The following is a 23,224-nucleotide window of genomic DNA, read 5'->3' on the forward strand; positions in this document are numbered from 1 at the left end:
TATTGTTTTTGCAAATAAGCTTTTTATGATAACATTATGTGTATACATTTACACATAGTATTTTGTAGGACTTAGAAGAATTAGTGCATTAAGGTATGTGCATTTAACATGTTGATTACTGTACGAAAGAGAAAAATCAGTTTATACTCCTATTAATAGTGTATGAAGATGTTTATTTCCCCAAATTCTCTAACCAAGGCTATCTACCCTGTACCCACTATTCTACATGTTGAGTCTTCTTATTGATTTTCAGGTACTCTTTGTATATTATGGATATTAACTTTTTGTCACTTACATAAGATGGTACAACCATTTTTTCTGGTCTATCACTTTATCTTCATGTGTAGATCATTTTGCCATGCAAAAATTTTACCTTTTTATGCAATTAAATCTGTAATTCTTTTTCTTATGGCTTCTGGGTTTAATTCCTTGAATAGAAAGCATCTTCTTCTCCAAGATTATGTATAAAAAAAACTTTGCTTATACTTCTTTCTGTTTTAAAAAAATAATTGAAAACACTTTTTTGTGTGGGAGGGGGATGAGATGGTAAAGGTAGTGTGTAGTTATTGTGTTCTTCGCCAAACACTTCTGGTTCTCTTCACTTTACGGCATACGGGTGCAGGATTTCACTTCCTGTGTACTTGTGGTTGGGTGGGGCAGTGTGAGTAGTTCCAGCCAGAGTTGTGAGCAGAGGTGATGGGTCACTTCAAGAACAAGCAGTTAATTGCTAACTCAAGACCTTCTGGCCTGTGCCCAGACCTTCTCTGGCAACGTCTGAGATGAGGGCTGTGCCCTTGGCCTGGCTCCTGCGTGGTTTCAGCGAGCGTAGCCCTCCCTCTGGCCCGCAATGGACATGTACCCTGAGCCGGAAGTGAGCTTTCACCGTGGTAAGCCACTGAGATTTGGGGGATGTTTATTGCCACAGCACAGCATGGCCTATTCTGGTGACAGCAGAAGGGACCTCACTTCTGCTTTTTCCTATGTAGACAGCGGGTTGTTGACTTTCTGTTTTTTTTTTTTTTAATGGCTCATCTTTCCCTCCTGATATAAAATGCTTTGTTTATCTTGTCCCTAGTTCTCATAATCGCACAGGTGTGTTTCTGGACTCTAGTCTGATCCATCAATCCATTTCCCTATTCTACTTTTATTTTAATTGATAAAGCTGTATAACACATTTTGGTATTTAGTAGAGCAGGTTTCAGACTTATCTTGTTTATTCTTATGAATTTACTCTTTAGACAAACTTTCGAATTAGTTTTTAAAGTTTCATATAAACCCCATTAGAATATGGGTTGGAATTATATTGAATTTATATATTAATTGGAGACTTTCTGTCTTTACATAGCAAATCTTCCTCTTATTTATTTTCCTATGTTAATTAATCCTCTTACAGTGTTAAGAAATATTTTCTTAGCTCCTGCTGTATGCGAAGCATTTTGCTGGCGCCAAGGATAAAAGATGAACAAGACCCAGTCGGTGCCACCCCGGCGCTCATGGTGTGGGGGGAGATGGGCCAGACCATTGACGACAACCCTCAGGGGAGGCACGAGGTGCTGGGCGAGCCCAAGGACAGGCTGCAACAAACCTCTTGTCTCGCAGTCTCAAGAGGAGTTAGCCAGGTTGACAGGAAGGGAAAGGGCTTACTGGGCAGCCGGAGTGCATGACCGAGGGTTCCAGGTGGGGAGGTGGCAGGAGAGGGAGAGGAAGGTTCAGTTGCACGTGGTGCTATGGGATTTGGACTCGATCCCCAGAATAATAGGTGCTGCTGAAGGGTTTTAACTGGGACTGACCCCATGGCCATATATTTGGGGTATGGTCTGCTAATTTAACTGGGAAGGAGAAGCACTCTGTAATTCCCCTATTAAACAGTTTGGAGCATAAACCAATCTAAAGGATATAAAATCAAGTAGTTAAAAAAAATAAAGGACTGAGATCTGGAAACAACTAACATCTATTGAGTGCCTACTATGTGTCGAGAATTTTCACAGTGTAGTATTCATGCTGTCAGTATGTGGTCAGATATTTTTACATGACATAAAACCTCTCAATAACCCTATTACACAGGTATGATTCCTGTTTTATAGATGAGAGAAAGGAAGTTCAGAGGGTTTAGGTGATTTGCCCCAAGTCCAAAAGCTACTTAGCGACAGGGCTGTGATTGTACTACAGATTTTGTGTTTCCAAATCTGGGAGTCTTTCTGCCTCTCCACAGCTGTGTGTCCTTATAAAAGGAGATAGTTCCCAGCCTGGGGAGGAGGGAAGGCTCGTTCTTGGCCAAGTTTCATTTAATTTTCCATCAGTAGGTGTCAACTGTGAACTAGTCAGAAATGCTAAAATAACAGCTTAACAACATAGGAACAGAAATGGAAATGTAATTTTAGCGTGCCTCACCAGCCCCTCCTGAAGATCAGTGCTGCTTATGGAGTATCTGTTACAGAAATGTAACACTTAAGGACTAAACTCACAGGAGTTGCTGGTGATGTGCAATTTAGCAACTTGGGCTGTTAAAGAAGAAGGGAGAGAGAAAAAAACAACTCCACAAGCAGAAAATTGAAAACAAAAGGAAATGGAGAAAAAAAGGCCACATAGCGTCTCTGCCGCTGGTTGTAGTCCCTCCTAATGGCCTGGGAAATAGCTTGTTGAATAAAAAAGCTTGCCTACAAGAAACATTAACGCAGAGATGCACACTTGGTGGAAAGGGAGGCTGGATTTTGCCAGTCAGGCATCAGGGCCTTTGACTGGTAGATTAGCAAGTACCCTTTCAGCCCCTGCTATGCGGCAGGTCCGGCGCGGGCCGGTGGGGCTTGGAGTGAGGCACGGGCCGCGCTCTTGCCCAGGCATCTCCTGCGGCAACGGGGATGCAGCACCCACTGGCACCAACGAACGGGTAACACAGATGCAAGACGAGAAACAGGGACGTGTGCAAACAGGGACCTCACACTGCTGCTGAGGGCAGGGAAGGGGCACAGCTCTGGTCTGGGAGGGCTGAGGAAGGTGACCTCGGGGGCCTGCGGCACGGCTTCCAGTCTCAGCCCTGGCCCTGTTTACTGTGTGAATTGGGACAAACCGCTTCGCCTTTCTGAGTCTCAGGTTCCTCACAGAAGGAAAAGTGGGAGTTTTATTGGAAAGTTTCTAAGGCCCCCTGTAGGCTCTGACACCCGTGATTCTATGACTTAGAAGTAGTATTAAGGCTCTTTAGTTGCCAGTGACAGAAATCCAGTTCCAGCCAAGCTTAAAGTAGCATGCAGTGGTTTAGGTAATTGGGAAGTCCAAAGGGAGGGCTCAGTTCAGGCATGGCTAGATCCAGGGGCTCACGAAGGGTTCCTGAGGCTCTGTCTCCACCCTCTCCATCCCGTGTTTCTGCTTTCTTTTCTCTGTGCTGGCCTGTCTTTCCAACTGAAAGGGACAGTTCTATTCCAACAGACTAGGCCCTAGGAGCCCAACCCTACCCAAGCCACAGGGAACGGGTTTCTTCTAGAGCAGAAGGCTTTGGGCACCAGCTGAAGGGATAGGATTGTGGCAGGCAGAAATGACAGATGATCTCCACATGTCCCTTGAATGTATTTCAGGTCAGATGAGCAAGTTGGGGAGGGGAAAACATTCCAAGGAAATCTACAGGGTCAAAATTGTGCCATAACCCTGGCTAGAACATTTGTGGGGCCCAGGGCGAGAGTACAAATGGGGGCCATAGACCATGTGTCTAAATAGTAAAAAGTCATAACTCACACTAGCAACCTCTTAAATAAAATAGGTTTGTCTGCTTATCTGCACACGTATATCTTCATAATGATCTGGAAGGCAGCTTCTGATTTATTAGGTCATTAAATATAAAATGTCCAATTTTGCATCAAAAGTGTAGTTTATTATATCTCAAACAAGAAGCAGTATAATTAGGCAGAGTATGTACCAAAGCTGTTGACGCAGTTTTGCCATCTTAATGGTAGCTTGTTTATGCCAGCAGCAAAGAAGCCTGAAGAGTGAGTGGTGATGAAATTGAGAAAGGTATTTTCCACAGTTTGTTGAGAATTGAATATTTTTCCTTGCAAGAAGTGGTCCAAAGCCTGGAAGAAGTGGTAGGCAGTTGGTGCAAGTTCCGGTGAATACAGTGGATGACAGAGTTTCTGAGTCCAGCTTCTGTAGTTTGGGCAGCATTGTTTGTGCAATGTGTGGTCGAGTGTTATCTTGCGAGACGATTGGCCTGTCTCTACTCACCCATCTCAGCTGCTTAATCACAAGCATCCTCATCATTTCGTCCAAATGGTTGCAGTAGACATCCTCTGGAATCGATTGATTAGGTCTCATGAAGCTGTAATACCAGTGTTGAACCACCCACAGACACCAGTATAGCTTTTTTTGATGAATATTCAGTTTTGGACTGTGTTTCAGCACTTCCTCTTTATCCAACCATTGTGCTGAATGCTTGTGATGGTCAAAAAGAATCCATTTTTCATCACATGTAACAATATGGCATAGAATTGGTTTGCCTTTATGTCGTGACAGCACACAAAGGCAAGCTTCGAGATAACTTCTCTTCTGACACTTATTTAATTCATGCAGAACCCATCTGTCCAGCTTCACCTTGCAGATTTGTTTCAAATGATCCAATATTATTGGAATAGTAACGTCAAACGTTGCTGCTACCTCACCGTAGGTTGAGATGGATTCGCTTCCACTATAGCTTCGAGCTCATCATTATCCGCCTTGGTCTCAGGTCACCCACGTGGCTCACTTTGAAGATTAAAATCACCAGAACAGAACTTCTGGAACCATTGATGTACTGGGTGTTCATTAGTCACATCCTTCCCAAACACTTTGTTGATATTTCGAGCTGTCTGCGCTGCATTGGTTCCATGATTGGAACTCATGTTTGAAAATAACACAAATTTTTGACTTATCCATGTTTTCACAAAAAATGCTCTAAAACAATTTGAAAAAGAATCACAAGCCAAACCATGTGTTTGAAAGAATGAGGATGTACCCTCACAATAAACATAAAACAAAAAGTGACAAAGTGAAATGTCAGAGATATCAACGTCAAACTCAGTTCTTAAGGAAATTGGACATTTCATACTTAATAACTTTAATAGAATTTTCAGAATCCTTCGAATTTTGCACTGGAGTGAGATGGATCAGGGAGAGAGCCTGTAGCCCATCCCTTCTCTTCCCACCTCTGACTCCATCCCACACTGTGTGGACACCTTAGCCCACACATCCAAGGTCTGAACACAACCCCAGGAAACAGCTGGCCTGGGTGTGCACTCTGACCCTGTCCATGTTCAGCAGGACCAGCGGGGCAGGAGGGATGAGGAAGGCCCTGGAAGGGGGCTGCACAGTTGAGCAGTGAACCCTGGGGTTCTAGATCCTGGAGGGTGGCCTGGACGGGAGCATGTAAGCTCCAGGTGGCAGGCCCCTTGGCCCTAGTGACTGCTTGGTGCAAGGGGAGGGGTATGGCCAGAAGAAGGGTCAGAATGAGGCTTTTACAGCCCGGGTCCGGAGCAGGGGCCTCCTTGCCTGGTTCCAGGCCTGGAAATGGGGTGGGGGGCTGAATGAGCGTAGCCAGGTGGGGTCACAGAGAAGCAGTCAATTTGGAGGATAGAGCCAGAAAAATACATCTGAGCTTAAATAAAGAAGGCATTGGGCTCTAGGCTATGGGATTGGACTTGTTCCTCTGGACAGTGAGGAGCCCTGGGGGTCTGAGCAGGGGCCTGGCAGGACCACACCCAGGTCCAGGGTGACCTCCTGATCCCAGACTGGTAATGCTCCCCCCGTCCCGCCCTCCAGTCCTTACAAGAGGGGCTTCCTGTGTCTGCAGCGTCTTTCACTTGGGCTCCTTGAGAGTCAGCTTTGATGTGAGGACAAGTCTTTTGAGGGGACCTTTCCCTGAACCTCAACCCTTGCCCCTTGGGTGCCCTTCATCAGAGAGCATACCGCGTCGTCCTGCGATGGCTGGCTTGGTGTTGCCTCCTGTGGCCGGGTCTCACTCCTGCAGCATGGGGACTTCTACAATCAGGCCTCCAAAATATTGGTAGAAGGAAGGGGATTAATGCAAGTGACTAATCCAAGGGAGGTGAGGGTAGGAGAAAGCATTTTGTAGAAAATATTTCACTTAACGCCCCAGGGACATCTTCCCTTCAAAAACACATCTAGAACCCAACCACTTCCACCACCGTGTTGACCGGCCTAGGAGCCGCTGCTGTTGCGACCTGGGTTTACTGCTGGCCTGCTCCAACCCAGCGGCTCGTTCAGTGTTGTGGCGCATCATCCGCCGCGGTCCCCCATCTCAGAGCTGGGTGGAGGGCTGCACTGCGAGTGCCAGGGTCTGCAGGAGGGTCCCCTTCTTCTGAGCTCTTCTCCCTCGAGGGTGACCAGCTGTCCCTGTTTGCCTGGGACAGTTTGGCTTTAAAACTGAAAGTTCCAGGGATCTCCTCGTCCTGGGCACACCTGGCTGTCAGTCCCCATGTCCCCTCCACTCAGCCTCACTGCCCCAGGTCCTTTCTGTGTGCCGCTGCCCTCCTCTCTGGGGCTGGGGGCTTCCTGCGTATGGCCCTGCCATGCTCTACTCCTCTTTCCCTCCTAAACTTTTTCTCCTTAGCAGTGATCACTCATTAGCATACTGTCTATTTTGCATATTTATCTTATTTATTGTCTGTTTCTCTCTACCAGAAACTGGAATGTTTTATCTCCTATGTCGCCGATGTCTCCCAGCGCCTACAACACTGCCAGGCACGTAGCTGGAGCTCAGTAGAAACGGTTAAAGGATGAGCTGGCCGGCTGGTCTCCAAACCAGCGCTTCTCGGGCCCAGCGCGCACCTGGGAAATCGTTCAGCTGCAGACGCCGCTCCCGGAGGGCTGGGGTGGCCTGAGAGCGAGCGTTCAGTCCAGGATGGAGGCTGGGGTGGCCTGAGAGCGAGCATTCAGTCCAGGATGGAGGCTGGGGTGGCCTGAGAGCAAGCATTCAGTCCAGGATGGAGGCTGGGGTGGCCTGAGAGCGAGCGTTCAGTCCAGGATGGAGGCTGGGGTGGCCTGAGAGTGAGCATTCAGTCCAGGATGGAGGCTGGGGTGGCCTGAGAGCGAGCATTCAGTCCAGGATGGAGGCTCTCAATGGTGGTCCCTCTTATCCTCTCCCGTGTGTCCCCTCCCCTCCCTGGGAAGGAGGGGAGTTTGGGTTCGGAGGCAGGGCCAGGGCTCCTCGAGTGAGGGGAGCAGGTGGGACGGACGGACTCTGCGAGGAGGGCTCTGCCGTGACGGGGTGCACCAGCAGCTGGCCTGTCAGACTGATTGACGCAGAGACGAAAATGGCCGGGACCAAACCTTCCCGGTTCTGTGCTGGCTTTCAGAAAGAACCTTCCCCCTCCCACTGCTCTTCCCTGGCTCTACAGCTGGCTCCAACGAGCAAAAGATTTCTCTCCAGAGCCGGCTCTGTGTGGTGGTGCACCTGCTGCGGCAGCTGTCACCGCGGCTCCCGGTAATGGCACAAATGGGGCCTCTAATGCACGGCCCGGGCCTGGCTGGCAGCGGCGGGGCTGGCAGAGTGGGCTGTGTAGACGGATGGGAATTCTGCCAACCCCTGGGATCCAGGCTGCACTGTCAGTCAGCCGGACGGCCAGACAGACAACCAACTCAGAAGCCGTCACCCGCACAGCAGCTTCAGGGACGTGGGGCAGCGTGGCCAGGTCTCAGCACTCCAAGAGGTCACGGTGTAGTCGAGGTGGGAGACTCGGACGTAGACAAGACTTGAAGAATGACACAGGGCCCTGGATAAAACCCAGGCCTGAGCTGTGGGTATGGAACCAACCAGAAGAGCTGCGGGAATTCTGATGAACTGGAGTGTTTCTTCTCCTCCTAAATATTTTGATGAAATTTCATAGAGCATTTTAAATTTAAAACTGAAATACTCTCTGTCAACAAATAATGCATGTGCTCATTAGAAAAATTGCGACATGTAGAAGCTTCTTAATTTATGAAAACAAAATAAAATCATGGGTGGTACTGACATTATCTACTATTGCTGAGCACTCTTAAGGATTATAAGGGTTTGCATTTACTTGTGCTGATAATTTTTGGAATTTCTAGCTTTTTAAAAATATTTATCTGCTCAAATACTTACCTACAAGTTACTAAGGTGGACGCTGAAGCAGGTGCTGGTCACAGCTGCAGGCACGGAGGATACTGTTTATGGCCAGCACATAGCCTCACTGAGTCCCCACGACACACATGGGGTCGTGGTGGTGGTTGGCCATGGAGCCACCCAGGTTCCATTTGCCCTTCACTGGTCACTGTGTCCTGCTTCCCCTAGGGGCTGGACCCCATCCTGCTCCACTGCCATTCCTTGTGCTTCTGGAAGGTGACTCTGCTGCAGTGCAGAGATGTGACATGGACTCAGGCCTGGCCAACCAGAGCATTTCCCTGGCCATCATGGTTGGTTCAGGATGGCCACTTGACCCAAAGAGAGCCAAGGATGCTTGGGAACAGGGTCTGACTATTCCCTGAAGGATGTGAAGCTGAGCGGATTTAGGAGTTTCTGCCTCTAGCTTGTGACCCCTTGAAGCGAGCCTGTTTGAGAGCCCTGGGTGGGGGAGGCCGACCCAAAGTGGAGAGCAGAGCTGAGGCCGGAGAAGGAAGCCAGGCCTGTTGGCAAGTGTGCCAACGCTTGCTTGAGTGAGTTTGAGCTATTGATATTTTGTTATTTGCAACTCGGAGTGTCTTAGTTGATACGAAGGCAGGTACCATTCCTACTCCCACTCGCAGACAAGAAGGCCCTAGCTAGGGGATGAGGGGTGTTTGAACTGGTATCCACAGGATGTCTTATCAGATCTGGGCAGAAGGATGGATGATAGTGCAGTTTCTGCCTGGATGGCTGGGCAGATGGTGGAGCCCTTCCCAGAGAGAGCCTTCGGGAGAAGAGCTGACCTGGAGGAAGGGTAATGAATTCAGCTTATGCAACACCCAGGTGCGAGTGGAGCCTGGAATTCTAGAGAGTGGATTGGAGGCAGGGGTTTGGAAGCAAAATAAAACCAACCAACCAACCAACAGCACGTCAACAACAACGACAGCAAATCACCCCTGGCAGGGAGCTGTGTGGTAGGTGGCATTACCACAGGTGACCCAGGTTTCCCTGTGCAAGGGTTCCTTTGGCCCTCAGGTGCAGAGGGTTGAGCTAACTTATTCCTCAGGTCATAGCACCCCGGTATTACTGGTCTCTATATGTTTCTTTACTCATTTAACCCTTTAATCCCCATTCCCCTCTCCCATTCCTCCCCACCCCCACACAGGTAGCCATTTTAATATAATAGATTTAACACATATCTTCTTTGTATGTGTTCTTGCAAAATGTGTTTTGTCATTGCTTGATCTGCATGTATCTTTCATTTATATCAATGGGGTGGTGCTATAGAATGATACCACGTTTTTAAGATCCACCCATATTTCCATGTGTACATTTAATCCTTTTCTTTTACCTGCTGCTCAATACTCCTTAGTGTATATCCGCCACTCGTCCCTCTCTGCCGGGGAGCTTCCACTTGCGGGCACTCTGAACGATGCTATGGGGACCACCCTTGCATGCATTAATTTGGGGTCCTGGTGAGGAGTGCTGTGGGCCCGTGTGGTTGTGGGAGAGCCCAGTGCGTCTCGCCTCCTGGAATCCATGCTTTCCCACACTGAATAGGGCTGGCCTGTGGAACAGGTAAGGTATTACGCAAAGGATGGAGGGTGACTTCCAAGGCTAGGTCATAAAAGAGATTACAGCCTTGCTCACTCCTGTCCACCCTGGGGGACAGCAGCTGCCACGTTGTGAGGACACTCAAGTGTGGGGAGGAACACGTGGTAAGAAGCCGCCTCCTGCTAACATCCTCCTACACTGGCTCACGGTGTCACTGAGCCACCCTAGAGTGTAGCCTGCAGTCTCTGTCACAACCTCAGGTTACTGAGGCCAACTGACATCCCGACCACAAGTTCTTGAGAGCCAGAAGCATCCAGTACAACTGCTCCCAAATTCCTGACTCACAGAAACTGAGATAGGAGATGTTTATTAATGTTAAGCCACTCAATTTCGAGACCATTTGTTATGCAGCAGTAGATAACTCATACGACCCAGGAGGGGAGTTGCTGGGTTGTAGGGTGTGCCTGTATAATTTTTGATCATGTGCATAGTTTGGAGAAATCAATATACTTTTAAATTTGTAGTGAAGTTGGTTATTTGGGTGGTGGGAAGGAGGTGATGGATTCCCCTCTGCATGAGGCCCTGGAATGGTGTCAGACTTTGTTGAATGCCACCAGGGGAAGATTGTCTGAGCCAATGGTCAGCATCTCCAGAGAATTCCCAAAGGATTGTTCAAGACTCCAAATCCCAGAGAACTGTCCATTGTGAGTCAGAGCACCCTCGGCCTTGGCTGGAGCCAACAAGAGCCTGGGGACCCTGGTGTGAGTTGACTGTCCCCTCTGGACCCGATGGCATTACTGGCTGACGTAAGTGCAGTGGCATTTGGCCAGGCAGTTGAAGAGCTTCCATTTGCAGATTGAAGTGACAGAAATTCATTTTCTCTTATTTTTCCAATCTCCGTCTGGAAAATAGATTCCTGCAGTGTCATTTCTTTGCTCATTCCAATCTTTGTTAAGGAAATGAAGTGCCGGAGTTGCGTGTCCTTTCAGAGTGCCTTAGCAATCTCTAGGCAGTCTGGCCACTTTGATGTCCCAGACCGTTGGAAATTGAGCTGCTCCAGCCAGGGATTTTTCCATTTCAAATTGTGCTTCACTTTACAGGGTTTATTCACAAGACACAACAGAGTCCCCACTGTCATATGCGTATGTGACAGTTTCTGTTGCAACACCCCGATGGTCCTAGGACTATGCAGCACCTTGTGATGACAGAGCTAGTATGCGGCAGACCGAAGATTCTAGGGGAAGTGACTTGCCCGAGGTCTCCAGTGCAGAGCTGGTGTGACCCCCCAGGGCTCCTGAGCCCTGATTCTCTCTGCACGCTACCCTCACCACACCCCTAGGAGCTGAAGGTGCTATCGCCACTTTGTAAATGAACAGACAGGTACAGAAGGTCAAGTTGCAGATCCAAAGCCACAGTAAGGGACCATGTGGGGATGCTAAAGTTTCTGTTCTTTCTCCCCTCCCCTCATGCCCTCCACCCATCCTTCCATCCCTGTGCTTTAGACATTTCTCAGCATGTCCTTATAAAGTTAAACAGCATTATTGTGTGACCCAGCCATTCCACTCCTAGGCATATACCCAAGAGAACTGAATGGAGGGATTTGAACAGATACTTGTATGACAATGCTCATAGCAGCATCATTCACAACAGCCGCAGGTGGAAACAGCTCAAGTGTCTGTCCGTGGAAGAATGGATAAACGAAATGTGGTATATCCATACGATAAAACAATATTCAGCTTTAAAAAGGCATGGCATCCTGTCACATGCTGCAATGTGGATGAACCTGGAAAACATTATGCTAAGTGAAAGAAGCCAGGCATAAAAGGACAAACATTGAATGATCCCACTTACATGAAGTGCCTAGAACAGGCAACTTCGCAGAGACAGAAAGTAGAGCAGAGGCTACTGGGGGCTGGGAGGGGCCGGGGAGTCACTACTCAACAGGCACAGAGTTTCAGTGTGGGGTGATTACAAAGTTCTGGAAATAGTAGTGATGGTTGCATGACATTGGGACTTTACGTAATGCTGATGAATTGTAACAATGATAAATTTTATACTGTGCATATTTTATTACAACAAAAGAAATTTAATTTAAAAAATGTGCCTCAGACCGTGCTGTATTGTAGTTTTCTTTTCAGAAAAGGGTGTCCTCACTGGGGGCCATGGGCTCCTCCAGAGCAAGACTGTCTTGTCTTCATCTCTGGCTTTCAATCTACCCCCTCCCCTAAATTTGCCTCGTGTTGGGGTGGGGGATGGTTCAACGGGTGTCAGCTCTGCCCATCTATTAGCCTGGAGGCTGGTGGGCCCCTTCTTTGTGGCTAGCAGACCTGAGGTTGCCAGCTTCATAATGTGAGTATAAATAACGCCTCTTCCTACAATGGCCCAAAGAGCAGGGTTTAAGCCCCCACACGCTCAGATTCCCTGGGAGCCTCATCTCTCTCTCTCTCTTTGGTCCCCTTCTTCCAAACATCTGGACATTTTCCAAAGTTACAAAGGGTGAGTCCAGTCTGTTCACAGAGCCGGAACAAAGTGGCAGCTACCTGAAGCCAGAAGATGCTTCACTGATCTAGAAACTGCAGCCCCCCAGGACCTGCCAAGTCAGGGACAGCTGACGTCTGTGGCTGGGGCCCAAAAAGATGTTCAGCTGACTGCAGCTGCTGGCTCTCGAGGGTGGCTCCTCCGATCAGGTCTGAAATGGGCTGGACCAGGGGCCCTGGTGGCTGCTCCCAGCACCAGTACAGACCTAGTTCAGGTTTGGAGATTCTCAGAGGGTGAACACAGCGATGGCAGGGTCCCACTCTCAATGCCACACCTGGCCGAGGAAGCTCTAAGTGTCAATCAATGAGGAAACTGTTGTTTACAAGTTCAAGTCAAATTAGTCTGCGGAGAGGCAGAAAAAGAGTTTACTGACTCTCATCAACAGCCAGTCCAGGGACTGGTTTCTGCATGGTGGAACCAGGGGCCAGTTGAACTCATCAGACTTCTCTCTTTTCCCTAGCTTCGCCGGTCTCCAGTTGCTTTATCCCCTACGTGGGTCATTTCCATGGAGCAGGCAAGATGGTGACTGGCAGTTTCGGACTCACATTCTCTGAATTTAGCAATAACAATTGAGACGGGTCATCTTCCCTGTTAGCTCCGGCAGAAAAGTCCCAGGGCAGCCTCTAATCGGCCACACCAGGATCGTTTGTGCCTCCCAGAATGAGTCACTGTGGTCCCCTTCAGAGGGATATTCTGATTGGCTGGGCCTGGCACCGGACCAGTATCGAGGGAAGGTGGAGTTGCGTGATTGGCACGTCCCTCAGGATCACGAGGGACAGGTAGCAGCGTGTCAACGGAAGAGCGGATGCAGTCATTATCAGAGGAGGGAGATGCAAAGGCGCAGTGGCCCCCGGAGACTTTGGGAGCCAGAGTCCATAACAAGCATGGATGGGGGCGCTCCCAGTGCGGCTCTTTCATGGAGACTCATTCCTGGGGCTCCTTTCCCAGACTGTGGGGCTCTCCCAGAAGGCCTGGCTCAGGCCAAGTTTGGGGTCCGTAGCCACACTGGTCCGGAGCCCCCATTGCCCTGTGACCCTTGTTTTTGTTCCAGCACACAGGAAGTCCTTCCTTCTTTCGCCCTCGAGTCCGGATGCATCACACACAGGGACACTTGTTTCAGGGGCTGGACTTGCAGATGGGGCACGGGCCTGGATGCATCGCACGCGCTCAGAAAGGACTCGCCTCGTCTGTGCTCCCTCCACGCCCGCCCCCACCTGCTGCACGGCCGGCCTGGCCGCGGACGAGGCAAGCTTGTTGAAAGGACGCTGGCCGGCGCCGGCGCACCGCAGGCAAGCGAGCGAGTGAGGAATGAATGAGTGCTTGGGTAGACGACCGATGGTGCTAAACTTCAGAAGGAGGTGAAAAAATGAGACGCTCTATCCCCAACAGCGTTTGGCAAAAGGCATTTCTGGCCAGCTCAAGTCTGGGAGCTCTCATATCCCAAATCAATTTTCAGACTTAGAACAGAAATGCATATCTCTCCTCCTCCCGCTCTCTCTGCCTCCCCTCCCAAAAGAACTCGTCTGCAGGGACAGATGGCCCTGTGTCAGCGTCCCTGTGAGATATTGATGTGAACAGCGAGGGAAGGCGCCGTGTCTCATGGCTGTAAAAATAGACGTGCATTAGGAATGCATGAAGTCAGACTCCTCCTCTGGCCACGCCAGGCCTGCTATTCTAAACCCAGCGCTCATGGGCTTGGTATCCAACCACCCGGCAAGGCAGAGCAGTGGTCTGGAACTTGACATTTAAAGGGTTTGAAAGAAATAGAAAGAGGCATCGAGATTTCTTTTTTAAGCCAGCCTGGCTATTTCTGAATGGGACATGCCGGTGAAGCTGGAGATCAAATTCACAGCGTTTTTGAGCCATAGCGTCTGGGAGAGGGAGGGCCGCGGGAGCTGTTCTGTCTGGTCTCCCTCCCAGAGCAGGGATTCCTTCCACGAGCCTCTGACAATGGGTTGTCTGGTTTCTGCTTGGATGCCTCGAGTGACGGGGCACTCTCTACCTTGAGTGGCAGCATTTCACTGTTGGGCGTTGTTGGCTGCCTCTGGCCGCCACTGCAAAGTGCTTTTAGGAAAATATTGAGTTGATATCTAATCTCTCTGAAATGCTCCTCCACTGACCCTGGGGTTTAGGACCATCTTATGGTCTTGAAATTTATATCCACTGGTATTTATTGAGTTCCCGCTATGGGCTCGGTCCTGCACAAGAAGCTGTGGAGGATAAAAGAGAAAACATCGTTTCCAAAAGCCAGCCAGCACATGATCCGGGGAGATAATGAACATGTTTGGAGTAATGAGATAGGGCATGGAGACAGGATCTTATTAAACTTGACATCGTGTGATACTGCCTGTTTCCTTCCTAGCCCAAATCAGTGGCAATTTTTGCCACCCCCATGTCGGTTAATGAGACCTACATTTTAGTGATCTCTCTGGCTTGGGGGCTTAAAATGACATTGGCTTATTCTTTCTTGCCCCGTGCCCAGCTAGTCCTTCACCAAGTCCTGCAAAGTGGTCACTTGTGAGCGGCTCCCACTGACCCTCTGCTCTCTGCAAACCCTGTTGTCACCATGCTTGGCCTGGGATTTCAGGCTCCCTTGTAGTTTGGCACTAAATCGCTCCTTCAGGCTTTGTCCCTGCTCATCTCTTCCCTTTGCTCCCAGCCCGAGCCATGCGGCTACACCTGCAGGTGCCCTCTGCCTGCCCCCTTCACTCCTGGCCACTCCTTCTGTGCCTCCCCTTCTGCTACCTGTCCAAGTGCCATTCTTCAAAGTCCAGTGGCAGCCTGCCTTCTCTGTGGTTTCTGCCTCTGGGCTGCCTATTTCCCGTTGGCTGCATTTTTTTCTGCAGCAAAACTAGCGGCCACCCCTTTGAACCCTGCCTTGGTTTTCAAAGCTCACAGCCCCACGTGACAGAAAAAAATAATGGGCTTGGTGTTGCAAGACCTGGGTTCAGATCACAACTCTGCCTCTCACTAGCTGTGCTCTCAGGCAGTATTCGCATCTGTGCTGTGGGAGGAATTCCACCCACCTCTTTGGGTTGTGACATAATTGAGGTAATGAATGTAGCAAGTCTCTGCCAAGTATACAATGCCTTACGGGTACTGGGTATGATTATGGTCATGTCTTCTTTGAAAAGAGGAGGAAGCTTGGCGTGGGCCCTTTTTATATCCTTGAAATGTATATCAGCAAGTATTTGTTGGGCACCTGCTGTTTGCACAGCCCTGCACAGTGCATTAGGGGGTTAAAAGTGAAGGCATGGTTTTTAGCCAGCGAGCGCACCCTCTGGGGAGATAATGAACGCATGTGGGATAATGAGCCTGTGGGGTTGGACAGGGTATTATTACATCTGACATTGCGCTCCTGCCTGAAAGCAGGGTGGGGCTCTCTGAGGGGGCCCGGAGAGCCGGGGACTGGGGAGGGCTTCCTGGAAGAGGTAGCCTGGAGCCAGAGCGTGAAGGAGGGGTTGGTGACCTCCGGGAAGGTGGGGAGGAAGTGGGAAGATAGTCCCAGGGAGGTTTTCCTGCAGAATGCCACCACCCTGCCCGCTGCTGCATGAGAGAGGAACTCTCCCCTTCGGCTGGGTGCCCTGCAGCTGCTCCTTCGCGACTCTCCACGTCTTGTCTCTGGGTTTGAAGCTGGGGGCCGCTCAGAGACAGCTCCTCATTCGCAGATGAGAAAACCGCAGCTCAGGGAGTTTTAGTGACTCATCTGGGAGAGGGTGGAGCTGGGGTTTTCCATCAGGTGAGTTGAAACTCAGTCTGTTAGACCCTTTCTAGGGGAAAGGCCCATTCTCGGCGCCCGCCCCCAGCCGGCCTGCGACCGACTGTATCCGCCCAGTGACCAGTGTAGAGCAGGGAACCTGCTCCCTGGACATCAATCCACAGAGTGACCGGTGACTTAGCATGTGGCTTGGCATAAAAACATGGGCCAAGCAGATTCAGTCTCTCGGGAAGTGGGGTTGAGAAAGTCGGCGAGAACGAGGCAGGTGGAATCGCAGGCAGATCTGATGTTACCTGGGGGTAGAGGCGGGCCACAGCCCGGAGACCACAGAAGCTCTGAGGAAGCAGACGGTGGCTCTCAGGCCTCGGGAAGACGAGAAGGCCAGGGGACAGTGCTGGTGGAGCGAGAGCCGCGTGTAGCCACGCAGACAGACGGGGTCCCCGGGGTCCCTATGACCACGTTCAGTTATGACCCCCTCTCGACACCCACCTTTCCCGAGCGAGCGTGTTCCTAGGACCCCGAGTGCCTGACCATAAACCTGTGCGCCCGCTGCGTTCTGTCACAGGAAGGGCTGCTGTTCTGTTGGGAAAGGGACTTGGCCAGACGGTAGGACTGCGCGGCACCTGCAGAGGCAGACACCTTCTCCTGCTCCGGCGCCTCGGAGGGTCTGTTCGAGGAGGTCAAGTGGACGCCAGTGCTTGGCCTTTGCACCCTCCTTGCTGAGAAGCCAGTGACGAGGGGCTGACTCCACCTGCGAGAGCCCCAGACGGGGCACTCGGTGCTCCTGCTCTGCCCCAGGAATCCCGCTGCCTGGACCTTCCCACCAAGGTGCACCTGGCAGATTGCTGCCAGCACCTCTGGAGGGCTCTTGCTTGTTTGTTTAAATATTCCTCAAAGGCAGACTCCATTCGTTCTGGGGCCACTGACTCAAAAGATTCCCGGGGGCTGGGAATGAAGGATCTAAGTCTCCACTCTGCCTCCCTCTTCTTTTTCTTCCTTGGCTCGTTCTAAGAGACGGGCTCTTTGTTGGTGGCGATTCACACAGGTCAGCGGCGGTCCGCAGCCCCCGTGCAGTGGACCCTGTCCGCTGTGCCGCGGCTTTCTCAGCAGCTGCCCTCCCGGCGTCCGGGTGCTCGAGTGGGCAGAGCGCTGGGGTCCCTCCTAGAAGTCGGACGGTGGCCAGAGAGAGCTTGCAGGGGAGGAGCAGGGGGCTTACAGGTGCTAGCTGTCTTTCACATACTGAGAAGAGTAACATTTTGGAGCCAGCCTTCTCTGATTTGTTCTCCTCTAGCTTCCGGGGAGTCATACAAGTGTCGAGGGACTCAGGAGCATTGCCCCCCCCCCAGGTGAACGTCAGGAATGATGGGCAGCGGGGGCCACTGAGGGTCTCTGGAGAAGGGGCTTCGGGGTGGCACCTGTCTGGGTGGCACAGGTAGATTGGATATCGATTTGGGAGGCTTTGGAGGGGTGCTGATGGAGAGGAAGGAGGGCCTGAATCCACTAAGCCATCTTCCGGTGTGACCTCTGACCCAGCAACCTCTGTGTCTTGCCTTTCTCGGCTCTATCCGCTTACTGGGCGAGTAATTCATTTACCTGCTGTTACTGCCAGGGTGTCATCATTTTCCTGGTTTCTGGTGGAGCCGGAGATATGCTATCAGGAATCCTTTCAGAAAGTGCCTTGTCTCCCATCCCATCTTTATAGCCCGCATGGCAAGCAACCTTGGCTCCCGGCCTGTTAAGGGGATTGGTGCTGAGGGCTGCTCGGCTCACCTTGAGAGCGGTGATAGTAAAGGCTGGGTGATGCTCACAGCCTCCTTTGTTCTTTTATTTGCCCAGCCCTGAGCAAACAAGCCTCAATAAACTAAATGGCATTTGGATATTGAAAATGCAAAGAGAAAGTGTCTGGAAGAACAATAAAGGAGTTGGAGCAGAGGTTGTGTGCAGGAGGAGATTACATTGTCTGATTCCCCTCAAAGGCACCGTGGTTCTCCAAACAAGAAATGGTTATCTGAAGGCTGGGTGAGAGCCCGATGTCAGGGCTTTGCTCTTACAGCATCAACTTTATTTGACTGGATGTTGACTCAGAATCTGTGATTTTGTAGGCAGGACTTACCCTCGCATTTTAGCTAGGCCTCGTGAAGGACACAAGCTAAGGCCCTTGGCTGCCCTGGGGAGGAAGAACAGATAAGTACAAAGCAACCGGGAAACAACACAGGCCTCCACCGCGGGGCAGCTGCTCCATCTGCTCAGCCACCTCTTCCAGGAGGCTTCTGTCCTCCCTGGGGATCAATTGCTCTCTCCCCTCTGAATCCTAGCGTTTCCATTATTGCTTAAGTTTATACCTTTGCATGGTAAATTCTTTGTATTTCTGTCTCTCTTTTTAGACCAGGGGTTGGCAAACTATGGCCCATGTAGGTTTTGTAAATAAAATGTTATTGGAATGTGGCCATACTCATTTGTTTACTCATTGCGGCCCACGGCTGCTTCTGTGCTAGAAGGGCAGAGTTGGGTCATTGCAACGGAGACGGCCAGCACAACCAAAGTAGTTACTGTCTGGCCCTTTATAGAAAAAGTGCGCTAGCCTGCAATGCACAGGAGGCTGGTGGAGGGCAGGGACCGCGTCTGGTCCTACAGCAATCCCGAGGCACGGTGCCCTGCACCGAGACGGGCTTCCATAAATGCTTTATTAAGGGAAGAAGTGTCCACGCTGGACAGAATGAAGAGCAACCCCGGGAAACAGCTGAATTACTTAAGAGCTGGCTTTTCTAAGGACTTTAAAAGCCTTCATTTACATACGCAGAGTTGGTAAGCTAATTACACAACGATCTTGTCCTAACCTGTTAAATCGGCCCCCCAGGGTCTTGTTAGATAACACCTTGTTAACCTAGTTCAAGGAAACCTGCTGTTTCTTGAAAATAATAAAAGTTTAATTTCTGTAATCTCAGCTCTCCCCACCACTCCAGTCTCTCTTTAGTCTGAACTAGACATTAAATGGACATTTCCGCTGCATTGGAAACGACTGTGAAAACAATCGGTACAGCGCTGTGAGTCTAGCGTTTCTCAGACTGTAGAGGCTGGCCCAGTGCAGCACCATCTTACCCATCTTGCATGGCAGCGCCGGTCCTGAGGGCCCACAGGCTTTCCCAGGGCCTAAAAAAATGATTGTGCCATGGAAATTTTAGAAGTATTGCTTCCAAAATTAAAATTCCTTGCAACTGAGCAAAACCAATATGAAAGAATGTTTAATTAAAAATCTCCTAAGCAAATGACATTATGCCAGCTCCGACTCAACTCCTACAGTTATTTATAAGTTATATTAAATGGGGAATGTGGGTGCATTTTAAGATGTTTGGCATGATTGTAAGGTGGCACCTCCAGATGTGGAAATGGGTGCAGAGGAGGTGTACATTTTGTGAATCCAAAGCTCATGCAATTTTAGGGGCTTTTTTTTTTTTTAAGAATATGGATACAGCAGTATCTTACTTCGGCAAATTTTACACAAATATATGAGCAGGTGGTCGCTTTGTTGGGGTCCCTCCAGAGCTTTGCAATGACCTTTGCAGGTGAGAGGCAGTGACTCCACACCTCATCAGCCCAGTGACAAACACTCCCCTGTGTGGGCGGATTGTTAGAATAAGCTCAGACAGTGCCATCGGACCAGGCTTGGAGACTCACAAGTCCTGATAACGCTTTAAAGGTTCTAAGAAATGAGAAGTCCTCCAGTTCAGAAAGTTAATTTTATGTGACCCAGAAGTTCCGAAACTTTTTTTTTTTTTTTTTTTTTTTTGCCATAGAGACCGTCACTGGGCAAATCCTTCTGAACAACTGACAAACAGGTTGGGGGAGGCTGAGTTAGTTCCTCCTGCCCCCCATCCTCAACCCCTTTCATTGTACACAGGGGAAACTGTTGCAAGGAGCCTGACCTCCCTGCTGTCTCAGGGCAGAGCTGGGATTCTCCCCCGACCTTGACCTCAGGTTGCAGAGGCGGCCGGTCAGAAAGGAGTTTTTCCACCCGTGGATGCCCCGGAGGAGAGGGGGTAGCTTAGAGGATAGGGTCAGACCTACTCAAAAGGGATTTCTAATATAATAAAACCCTTATCTCAAAAAACAACAACAATAAAAACCTCTGCAGCTCAGACTTTCTCTTGCTTAGAATTTTGAAAGAATTGGGCGTTTTTTCTCAAATGAGGGAAAAGGGGCTTGATGTATGGATTCTCGTGTCTCCCTTTCTATCGGCATCACCTTTCCTTAAGAGCCTGGCCCAAGACTGGCAACAAGATTTGCAGGTCTCTGAGCGAAATGACAATGCTGGGGCCCCCTGTTCCAAAATTATTCAGAATGGCAAGAAAGTAACAGCGGAGCATTAACGTGTGTGTGGAAGGTCCAGCGGTTTCGGGGAGGACTGTGATTTTAACATAATGGGGGAGACCTGGGCGAGGGCGTGGAGATGCATTTTCACAGGGGGAATCATTAATTGAGCATTCTCAGAATCACTCAGCCTTTTCAATGATTCACCAGCCGTGCTGATGCTGTTGTGTGGTTCACATTATCGCTGTAATTAGCTGACGCTTCTCAAGTGAAAACCCAGCTCTAACCTGGGTGTTTCAAAAGCAGCACTAGTTATTGTGTACCCAGGTAGATGGGGGCAGCGTACAATAACTCCCTGTTTTCCTGGCTTGTAATAATTAACCCTTCTATCAGGGGACTCAGTCTAATTGTTTTTCCTGTAAACAGTTGGTAACCGTGAGTGCAGGACGGGTGAGAAAGTGGGAATGCAGGAGGGAACCGCTTTCCCCATTGCAAGGAAGGCGGCAATGTGGCATGTGCTGGGGGATGTGACGGCTGCAGAATCAGGGGCCAGCCTTCCTTCACAGCCTGGGGACTTCGGCTTCCAAAGGGGGCAGTCTCTGCAGGTGAGGCGAAGCAGGTACTTGGTAAGGGATTTCTGGGCTCCTCGGCCCCAAAGCGGATTAGGTGGGATTAGAGACCCACTCTGAGCTGTCTCTACCTGCACCTTAATCCACTTTGGGGCTGAGGCGCCCAGAACCTCCTTACCAAGTGCGTGCTCGCTGGGCTGCCAGCCCCCAGGCCTTCCACCGGAGGGACGCTTGCTCCAGTGGCGGGGCACCTGCTTTTGCCCCACCTGCCAGGTCTGCAGAGCAGCCTGGCATCTTCTCTTCTGAGAAAGGAGGTCTTTGCCCAGCAGAAGTGAGAGCAGGGTCTGTAACCCTGGGATGATCAGGAAAGGGGGCATGGTGTGCATGTGACCTGTTTTCCTGCCTCCAGGGTGGGGGTGGAGCGGGATTCTTCTTTGACACTTGAAAAGAGCAGTCATTTTATTTAACAAGTTCTCCCCTTTTGACCACTTCTTCTTGGTTCATGGCAACAAGCCTGCGTGCTCCTGTCCCTTGCAGCTGAGAGGAGGGGGGGAGGAAGGGAAGGCTGGGGTCCGATGGGGGCCTCTTCCTGAGCTCCGTGCGGCCACGTGGGGCGGTGGGCGTGTCCTGGGCCCTGGACGCAGGGTGGCTGCAGCTCCACCCTCACCAGATGTGAGACCTGGGCTAAGAGACTTCTCCTTTTGGGGGCATCACTGATACCTCATCTTCCAGGCCTATTTTCCGTACTTATCCAGATGTTAGGCCATGCAGATTTGAGGAATATAATTACCTCTACTCAGCCCAACTCATAAATGGCCCCTGTGTGTGTGTGTCTGTCTCTTGTTTACAAAGCAAATGGTTTTGAGAGAACCTTGTTGAGACAGGCATTTCCAGTGAGGGTGGGTGAACCATTAGGTTGAGAGGAAGCGTGTCAATGCAGGGACAATTTACTTTCTTGTTCCTAACTGTCGTACAGAAACCCTCATCAATAACTATTTGGCGAGGGGAGGTGAACTGGATCACCATCCACTCCACGTCTAAGGCAAGCTTGGGCTTCTCCCGGACAACCTGTCACTGGTTTTGCCTTGGAAGACCCAGCCTGACCTGCCTGTGTCCATGTTGTCACCCAAAACCCGTGCAGCTGCTCCTCTGTGACCTTGGGCAAGTCCCTCCCTTTCTCTGGCGTCCATCCCCCACTGTAAGCAGAGGGGATACACCAGCCCGGCTCTACGCTGGGAACTTCGTCTCCACAGCCCCAGCCTCCTCCTGGAGCCGAGGCCTGGCTGCCGGGCGGGCGGGAGAAGAGGTCCTGGCGTGGTCCACCCGCGGGGGAAGCCCGTCGGCGGCCCTCACAGGGCACGTGCTTGAAGCTAAGTGCGTGGTGGAGCCTCTGCTGCCCCAAGGCCCTGACGGCAGGCTTCTGGGGAAGGCTGGTGGCTTCCACATGGCATCCCCCAGAGTCACATCTGGCTATGACAGCTTGCTCTCCTTCAGGTCTGTCCGGCCCACGTTACAGACATAACTTTGAGAGTCTCCACATTTCCTGAGGGCTTGCCATGGGAGCCACGTCACATGGAGGGGACAACACTGGTGCCCTATTTAGTCTTTATGGCAGTCCCTTCAGTGGTATTTTATGTCTGTTTCACAGGGAGAAGTGTTAAAGTTCAGAGCAGTTGAGTAACTTGCCCAAGGCCACACAGTGCATGGCGGAGCTGGGATTCTGCCGCAGGCAGTCAGCTGTGGAGCTCAAGCTCTTACCCACTTTGCCTACATCCTTCCATGAATGTAACCCTTAAGCTGTGGCTGTTCTGTTAAGCCCCTGCTTAAAGATCCATCAAAATAAATGTCCCCTTCTCTGAGCCACAGCCTCCTCTGATTCTTACCCTCGGTGAGACCAGATGCCAAAAGGCAGAGATGGCCAAAGGGTTTCTAAGTGTCCTTTGTTCTGTAAGGTGCAGTGCCAGGTCACATCCTGGGCTCACGCATCGCATGCTGTTCACGGCCTCAGGCTTTCCTCAGGAAGGAACTGTGGACCAGTGGGGACATCCAATCACAGTCCTCTCACTTCATTTGGGACACTAAAGGCAAGTATTTTTTACCCTATTCTTTACCAAAATATTAAAAGGCAAGCAAACATGAATATGGTCTTTAGACTTTCCAAGGAATGCACAAACAGCATGTATTCCCTTCCCCCATCCGGCTTTGGGAAAGGACACCCCGGTTCAGATAGTCATCGCCCAGCACCATACGACCACAGCCGGGCGCCCTCCCACTGCGACGTGGTGATGTCAGAGGGGCGTCCCCGGGGCCTCCCAGCACATAGCTCCACTCCTTACACTGGGACAGTGTTTTCTGGCTGCAGAGTGTGCTCCTGCCCCGGCATGGGCTTGTCTGGCCTGAGCCTGAGCCTGCCCGGCAGGGACTGCGTCC

At 50.6% G+C, this 23,224-nt stretch overlaps 1 long non-coding RNA gene across 1 annotated transcript; it reads left to right on the top strand.

Moving 5' to 3' along the window:
• The first annotated feature begins 322 nt into the window (after positions 1 to 322).
• Positions 323 to 7,995, top strand: LOC105873415 (uncharacterized). The gene is made up of 2 exons (XR_012919795.1): positions 323 to 887; positions 6,664 to 7,995. It is a non-coding gene; the product is annotated as an uncharacterized LOC105873415 (long non-coding RNA).
• Positions 7,996 to 23,224: the final 15,229 nt, after the last annotated feature.

The sequence above is a fragment of the Microcebus murinus genome, chromosome 6 (genome assembly GCF_040939455.1).
Source record: "Microcebus murinus isolate Inina chromosome 6, M.murinus_Inina_mat1.0, whole genome shotgun sequence".
Lineage (NCBI taxonomy): Eukaryota > Metazoa > Chordata > Mammalia > Primates > Cheirogaleidae > Microcebus > Microcebus murinus.